The sequence below is a fragment of the Lolium perenne genome, chromosome 7, assembly GCF_019359855.2.
Source record: "Lolium perenne isolate Kyuss_39 chromosome 7, Kyuss_2.0, whole genome shotgun sequence".
NCBI classification, from domain to species: domain Eukaryota; kingdom Viridiplantae; phylum Streptophyta; class Magnoliopsida; order Poales; family Poaceae; genus Lolium; species Lolium perenne.
This window is the reverse complement of record NC_067250.2, coordinates 158,454,805-158,462,155: the sequence shown is the minus strand read 5'-3', so window position 1 is coordinate 158,462,155 and position 7,351 is coordinate 158,454,805. Positions and strand designations below refer to the sequence as shown.

The 7,351-nt window shown below is 38.9% G+C and overlaps 1 long non-coding RNA gene across 2 annotated transcripts; it reads right to left on the bottom strand.

The window, feature by feature from the left end:
- Positions 1-4,455: 4,455 nt before the first annotated feature.
- LOC139833290 (uncharacterized) lies at positions 4,456-6,556 on the bottom strand. Of its 2 annotated transcripts, XR_011748724.1 has the most exons (5): positions 6,216-6,556; positions 6,030-6,126; positions 5,788-5,864; positions 4,829-4,904; positions 4,456-4,661 (listed from the first exon to the last, which is right to left on the bottom strand). It is a non-coding gene; the product is annotated as an uncharacterized lncRNA (long non-coding RNA). The 2 variants fall into 2 exon arrangements; XR_011748725.1 differs by lacking the exon at positions 4,829-4,904 and having other exon boundaries at positions 6,216-6,554.
- Positions 6,557-7,351: the final 795 nt, after the last annotated feature.

Sequence of the window (7,351 nt, the reverse complement as noted above, 5' to 3'; positions counted from 1 at the left end):
TAATCAAAATCCAAGTTCTAATGACGGCTATAGAGGGATATATATGGGGGAAGTAAATTGATTTTCGTCCAACCAGCTAGGGTTGACCAAATATACACCTAAATGTGCCTTCCTCCACTTATATGACCTTTTAAAATCCCCTAAAATACCTAATCTGAAAATACATGGGCCTGGCCCATTAAATAAGGTGATGCAGCACCAAAAGTAACTCTTTGGACGAATTTTATGATGGGATAACTTGTAGAATTCATCCAAGCATCATTGCTTCACTATGGTGGCTTCAATGTTCTGAAATCCTCGCTTGCAACGCCATTCTTAATCCTTGCAGGCCTGCTGCCATCTCCATGCACGTTCCTAATCCAATGCTTAACGTCCATGCTAGATCCATTCCTAAATAATATAAATACATTTGATTTAGGCAGCATCATATTCTCATATATATTAGGAATGATTTCTAGTAACGAAGGTACCTGATAATTTAGTTGAAACACACAAGCTCTTGTGAGAGGTCCTTGTATTTGAAGTACAAGAGGATATGTGGATGTAGGAGTATCAGTTGTATCTATCATAGCGATGTCCTCATCACACATGAAGGAAGTTCCAAATCTTTGGGATGATATTTTCTCGCTCCACGAGACCACCAACACAGTACAAGCACAACTCTACGACGTGCAAAATAAAAACTATGAGTATGCAACTAGGTTTAAACGCATAAGTTCTGCTGCCAGTTTCAGTATATTGGAAACCAAGTCGTCCTTTGTTGATGGGGAGCCTTTACCTTGGAATTTTGATGATGAGAAGGATTTACCACCACCGAAGGAGTAATTCGTCATTGGTATTGGCATCCCCTTGCCTTGTTCCAAGCTTGGGGAGTGCCATGGTATCACACTATTATCTTTTACCTTTTTTTACTTTTCAGTAGAGTCATATCATGAGTAGTGAAGTTATCATATATAGTTTGCAGTGTGGAAGTATCTCTCCTTTAATTGATTATCTATGTATCCCTTGGTGTGAGCTGCCGTTATGGAATATTAATGAGAAGTTTTTATCATATACTTTCTGCACACCTTATTTTAGTTTGTAATTTCTGTCATATGATTAATCTTGTTGGTTAGTATTGGTATCACTTAGGGAGCATTAAGTAATTCTAATTGGTATTGGCAAACTTATCATTGGTCAGTAGCAACAATACTTTGAGGCTTAAGGAGAATAGAGAGAAATACATGTAGATACATTATTCCATTATCTTTCTTTCTTGTTGGCTTATAAGCTTAGTATTCTTAAGTTAAAATCTTTGGTACTTGGAATATTGCATGATTGTTTTCTATCACATGTATATTTGTTTGTTTTGCTCAACTCTTATGCTTGCTACCCAGCCTTGCTAGCCAAACACATGTACTGAGAGAGAATACTTCTCGTGCATCCAAACATTGAACCAAAAACCCATGCCATTTGTGTCCACTATATCTACCTATATGTGGTATTTCACCGCCACTCCAAAGTAAATTGCTTGTGTGCTACCTTTAAAACTTTCAAAAGCTATTACCTGCTTTGTGTTCTTGTTTTACTCATGAGGAAGTGTTGAATGTTCTATTATTACTTTCATGTTTATTATGGCTTCACACCTTGACTAGCATACACAATGTGCTAGTCCTTAATTTTGCAAAAGAGCAGGCGCGGGTGCCCATCCACAAAATATAAATTGAACCAATAACCAAAATCTCCTAACACTATGTACTTGAGAAATCATGAACTAGCTTGTTTAAACAAAGGAGAAGAGGAACTTTATTGTTCCCTCTATGGGAGCCGCTCTTGAAGCCATTAAGAATGAAAAGATGATAAATCATTTGATGACATTCATTGACATAGACATACACCACTCTCAAAATTACATTTTCATACCTCTGATTCATTTAAAACAAAAAGCTCTAGCACATGAGTAATCTTGTTTCTCTCTGCGAAGGGCCTATCTTTTACTTTTATGTTGAGTCAGTAAACCTATTCCCCTCTATCTCAAGCAAGCATTGGAGTTGTTGTGATCCAACCATTTATGTGTATTGATGCATTCAATTTTATCTTTTATCCTTTCTTGTGTAGCACAATGCTTTTATATGAATGAATATAACTTTGAAAGCTATCTATGATTGGAGACTAATGATTGAGAATGTGATTTCTGTAATATAAGCTCTAATATAAAGACTCTGCTCGAAAGATAAGTACAATCTGTTAATTGTTCTCTGACCAAGAACGAAAGTTTGCCATCACCAATTATGATTTTATCTGTGAACTTCTATTAGTGACTCCTTACTCATTGCAAGTTGAATTATATAAGAGGAAGTATGATGCTTCTTGTCCGTATTTTGTTTATCGACACTTCACTCCATAAACCCGTGGTCTGGTTTACTAAGTTCAGTTTTCGCTTGGGGACAAGCGAGGTCTAAGCTTGGGGGAGTTGATACGTCCAAATTACATCACTATTTTATATCATAATTTACTGTTATTATTGATATATTTCATATTTAGAGATGATACTTGTGGGGACCCCGGACTAGCTGTCCGAAATTCCCTGTTATGTATACAGTTCACGATCCCATGATCAGTGCGCCGTGAACACATAACCGAACTGATATCAAATTACACCATCCATTACAAAGCGGAATAAGAAAATTACAACATGGTCACATGACCGATACTTACATAATAGCCTCAAAGGGCCTAACTAAACATCAGAGTAGCATCATCACTTCAAGAAAGCACCCAAGTCATCTGCCATAACCCTACAGGCAACTGACTGGGAAGACGTTCCTAGCTCGCATAGACGTCGTCAACTCCTTCTTCATCCATTGTGTTCCTCCAAGTCTGGCCAAGTAAATAGCCAGGGACAAAGCCGTGAGTACATTTGGAATTGTACTCGCAAACCATCAAGAAGGTACTTTGCAAGAGTGCAAGATAACAAATGCTAATCTAAGATGACAAGAGGGAAGAGCTAATTTCTCCAGTGGAAATAGCATGAAGAAGAGAAGTAGTTTCTCTTGTGGATATAGCATATGAAAGAGTAATAGTTTCTCTTGTGGATGTAGCATCCCAACATCACAGTTGAAGGGGACACTAAGAAGATCATATGACATCTCTATATCTTTGTTGAAGAAGATACTTCAAAAGAGTTCCTATGACATCTCTATATCTTTGTTGAAGAAGTTACTTCAAAAGAGTTCCACAACATAAAACACTAGGATGGGGTAACCCAATTTTATTTATCCTTCCCGACCATCTCCATATGGTCGACACATCCTTTCCCGTACCCTTCTAGTACTTCAAAACAAGTTCTTTCCTTTCCTTTGTCAAACAATTTTGTAAAACAAAACTCATCAGGCTAAGCAACAGCCATTCCAACCGTCCATGACCGCGGACACGACTATTCGAATAGATTTGACTCTGCAGAGTTTGCACACTTTCCCCACAAGATCCGCGAGTTCATCATGTGGGCATCATCCCCGCATATCAACTATGCCATGACAAAAACTCGGACATAGCCTTTCGCCTATTCGTCTTAGCACGGGATCCTACCCTATGGAGTATGTTCCTCCCCGGCACCGTGGCAGCTCACCTCACTTTGAGCGTGGCTCCACCGCCAAGCCAGGAGACCCATAGTGTCTTCCGGACGGGTCAGCCCCAAAGGCCTCCCGTTATACTATTGTCTCCACCAACGACAATCCGGATTCAGGGGTAACCTTACCCTTATATAGTTGTGCGGTGTCCCATGTTAAGAAGAACAAACTACGAGCTAAGCCCCGTCCCACTCCAGGGTAATGTGGTTGCGCGGGTTAATTGTCACGGGTGAATACTTAGACGCCAAAGTTTTCGAAAACAAGATTTTCTTTCCAACCATCTTTGCCAAGATCCTTTCCTTTCATAAACACACACTTGGGTAAGTCCAACTCACCCAAGGTTTTCATAAAACATTTACAACAAGGTAAGCCTTGAGGGGTTCCCAACCTAAAGTTTCATGAGTTGAACTACTATTGCACTACGGCCGAGATGAGAGTCATCACGCCATAGATGGTGTGAAAAGGAGTAATGGAGTGGATCATACTTGCTTAAGGTAAGCATGTACTATGACCACACAAGGAGGATTATACTTTCAGATTTGTGGTGCTAAATATACAACTTTGATAGTGGATTATCACTATCCAACATACTCTCCAATGGGTACACGGCATACTCCTCTCAAGTTGAGAATACACCAAGATCATGACATTGATACCTCTATACTACAAAAGTGGTGGGTGTAGTGTAATTCATTATCTTGAGATGGAACATGCTCAAGTCGAGCATAGAAGATAACCAAGAGGAATAGCATGTCCATGATACCATGCATCCCATAATCACAAAGACAATAGTGGAGTATCACCACTAGGGAGTACTCCACTAGCAACCATACATATATGACAATAATAAGGAGAACAACACACATAGAACCAAGGTGCTTTGGACATCAACAAATGACATCCAACTAGACACCAAATCAGAGGTCAAAAGATGGCTTGCCTTGGCTTATTTGTCCCTGTACTTCTTCAACTCCATCAATATAAGAATTCCAACAATATAAGTAATCATCTCATCCGATTCCACTTCTTCTTCTTCTCCGGAATTGTTCGCATCTATCGCCGGAAAATATAAAAGGAACACAATCAATCACATTGCATCAACAAGACAACATTCAACAATCAACAACTAACCATGCAGCCAAGGTATAACATACTAAAGACCTATAGACACCACAAAACAATTTTTAAGAGTTTTAATTTAGAAAACCCCATTTAATTACCTAGTAAAGGTATGAGTGCATCACAACTTAGCAATTGCCTCTCTCGGTTATCACCATGGTATAAACCAAATATCCCCTGGTAGATAACATCATAAAGATGACAAGTGCATTAGTTTGGCAACAAAAACATTCACATTATAATTTGAAACATTTTTGGAAAAGCGGGCAATCATTCTCCCTATTTTAAGAAGCTTACATAACACTACACAAGAATAAGAGCAAATGATATGCCCCACCATTTGAAGACTTAAGCAAAACAAAAGAGCTAAAGTTAAATTGCAGAGGTTTTGTTTTGCAAGCATAAAACAAAGGTTGCCCATCTCTACTAAAAAGAGTTGGTCAAGGGTTTTAAATAAACCAAAAAGTTTTGCTTCAACAATGCATGTCACACATAAACATTACTAACAGCAACAAATATGTATTAACAGAGACTAATAATATTTTTCCTATATAGCCAGTACTAATACAAGACTAACCCAATTGGAATCACCCAAAAATATTAAACCTACAATTTTAGGAATTTCTTTGAATCTGACTGTACAGAAAACAAGATCTGTAAGCCATAAATCATAGAAAAATCCTAAAAATGTGAGGCCACTGGCATTCGAAAGATATTTAAACAGAGATTCACACACAATTGGATTTGGGTTCAAATTGTTTCTGAAACTCTCACAATTGGATTTACAAGTTTACTGCATGCTTTCACCATTTGCTTTAACTATGGAGTTGCAGAACAGATAAAGGTTTGAATCTTATTTTAGATGATTAAGAAAACATTCAGTAATCCTACAGAATTGGAATCACACAATTAGGTTCAAAAATGGATTTTTGATGATTTAAAAGCTAACAGCCATGTCTGCAGAACACACAGAACAAGTTTAATTCATCAAACATCATACACAAATCATAAAAATATGAGGTCAGCGGCATCTGAAAGTTATTGAATAGTTGGTTCTTACCCAATTGGTTCCATTCAAAAATTCGCTTCCAAGCTCCTGGTTTAATTCGACAAAGTCAGATCTGACCAGATCTTCATCTGTGAACCATTTCAATTTCAGGAGGTCATTTGAAGTGAAACTAACGCCAAAATGAAGGTATTGGAGAGGGCTTTCACCCACAGTTGAGTTTGCTCAAAAAGGTTTTGTAAAACGGAAGAAATCTAACAAACAGTGATTCTGCATGTTTGCAGAACTTTATTTACCATGCAAAATCCGTAACGAATTTGAGGATGAGACCAACGCAAAGTTGTAGACCTTTTCAATACCTATCTGCGGAACTTTGAATCATTCGATTTGGATCTGCACACGAGATTTGGCGGATTTTACAAGATCGTACCAGAATCTGAAACAGCAAGATAGCAGAAATTACAGCAAGATTTTGGACGAACTTTGGTCAAGAGCTTCAGATCTGAGGATAGCTCAACCTTCTCCATGCTTGGACCAACATGCACCTACATCAAGATCCAATCTTGTGAGAGGAGAAAGGAGAAATAGGGCTGGATTCAACTAGGGTTAGGGGAGAAGAGAGTGAGAGGGATGCTCTCATGGTGAGGATGAGCTTGATGGAGGAGGGGAGCTTCATCTAGGTGCCTTTCCATGGCCATGGCCGGCCATGGTAGCTAGGTGGAGCAGGATTTCGTGGGGGAGAGGTAGGAGAGGGGTGTGAGTGAGTGGTGGAAGGAGTGGAGAGTCAAAAATGAGAAGCAAAGGAGGAGGGGGTGGCCGGCCAAGCTCCTTTTATAGAGGGAGGATGGTTGGCTGCCTCCTCATTGCTTGGGCTGGTTGGGAGGCTGCTCATTTAGTGATTGGGTTAGGTGGGAGGAAAGGCTTGTAAGAGAAGAAAGTGGAGATGAAGAAATTTCAGCTCATGCATGCCAAGAGCTTGGCATGGCCGGCTACTTCTTGATATTACAATAGGACAAGCAAAGTGCAATACCATTTCATGCATGTCGGCCAAAGTTGAGTGTAGGGGATGATTAGCCAAAAGTGGCTTGGGTATGTATTCAAATTTGGGAAAGAGGTGACAATAAACATTGGTGCCCATGTTGAGAAATAAAGTACTTTGATCAAATTGTCAATTTGGCCAAGAGTTGATGGTGGTGATGATGGTTTAGATAATGGTAGAGCAAGGCTAAGAGAGATGGGGAGTGAAGTAACCATATACTCACAAGGATGAATATATTGACATAAATCATCAATTCATGAGGTCAAGGTGATGATGGAAAGAAATGGAGGAGTGAGGTATGTATGATGAAATATAAGTTGCTCTTCAAATAAGAGGTCGATTGGGATTGATTGGAAAGTATCAAATGGTCATCCATTTGATCAAGAATTGGAGAATGGAGGGGATTCAATGTGGTAGATCAGAGAGATACACAAGATGTGCAAGAGTTGTCATTTGAAATAGAACTCAATTGAAAAGTATTTGAAACACCTCAATTGTCTAAGGACAATTGGGAATGAACTCAAGTGGAATGGAGTTTGAAAATGTTGAGAGAACTAGTTGGAACATAGAAGTTCAAAA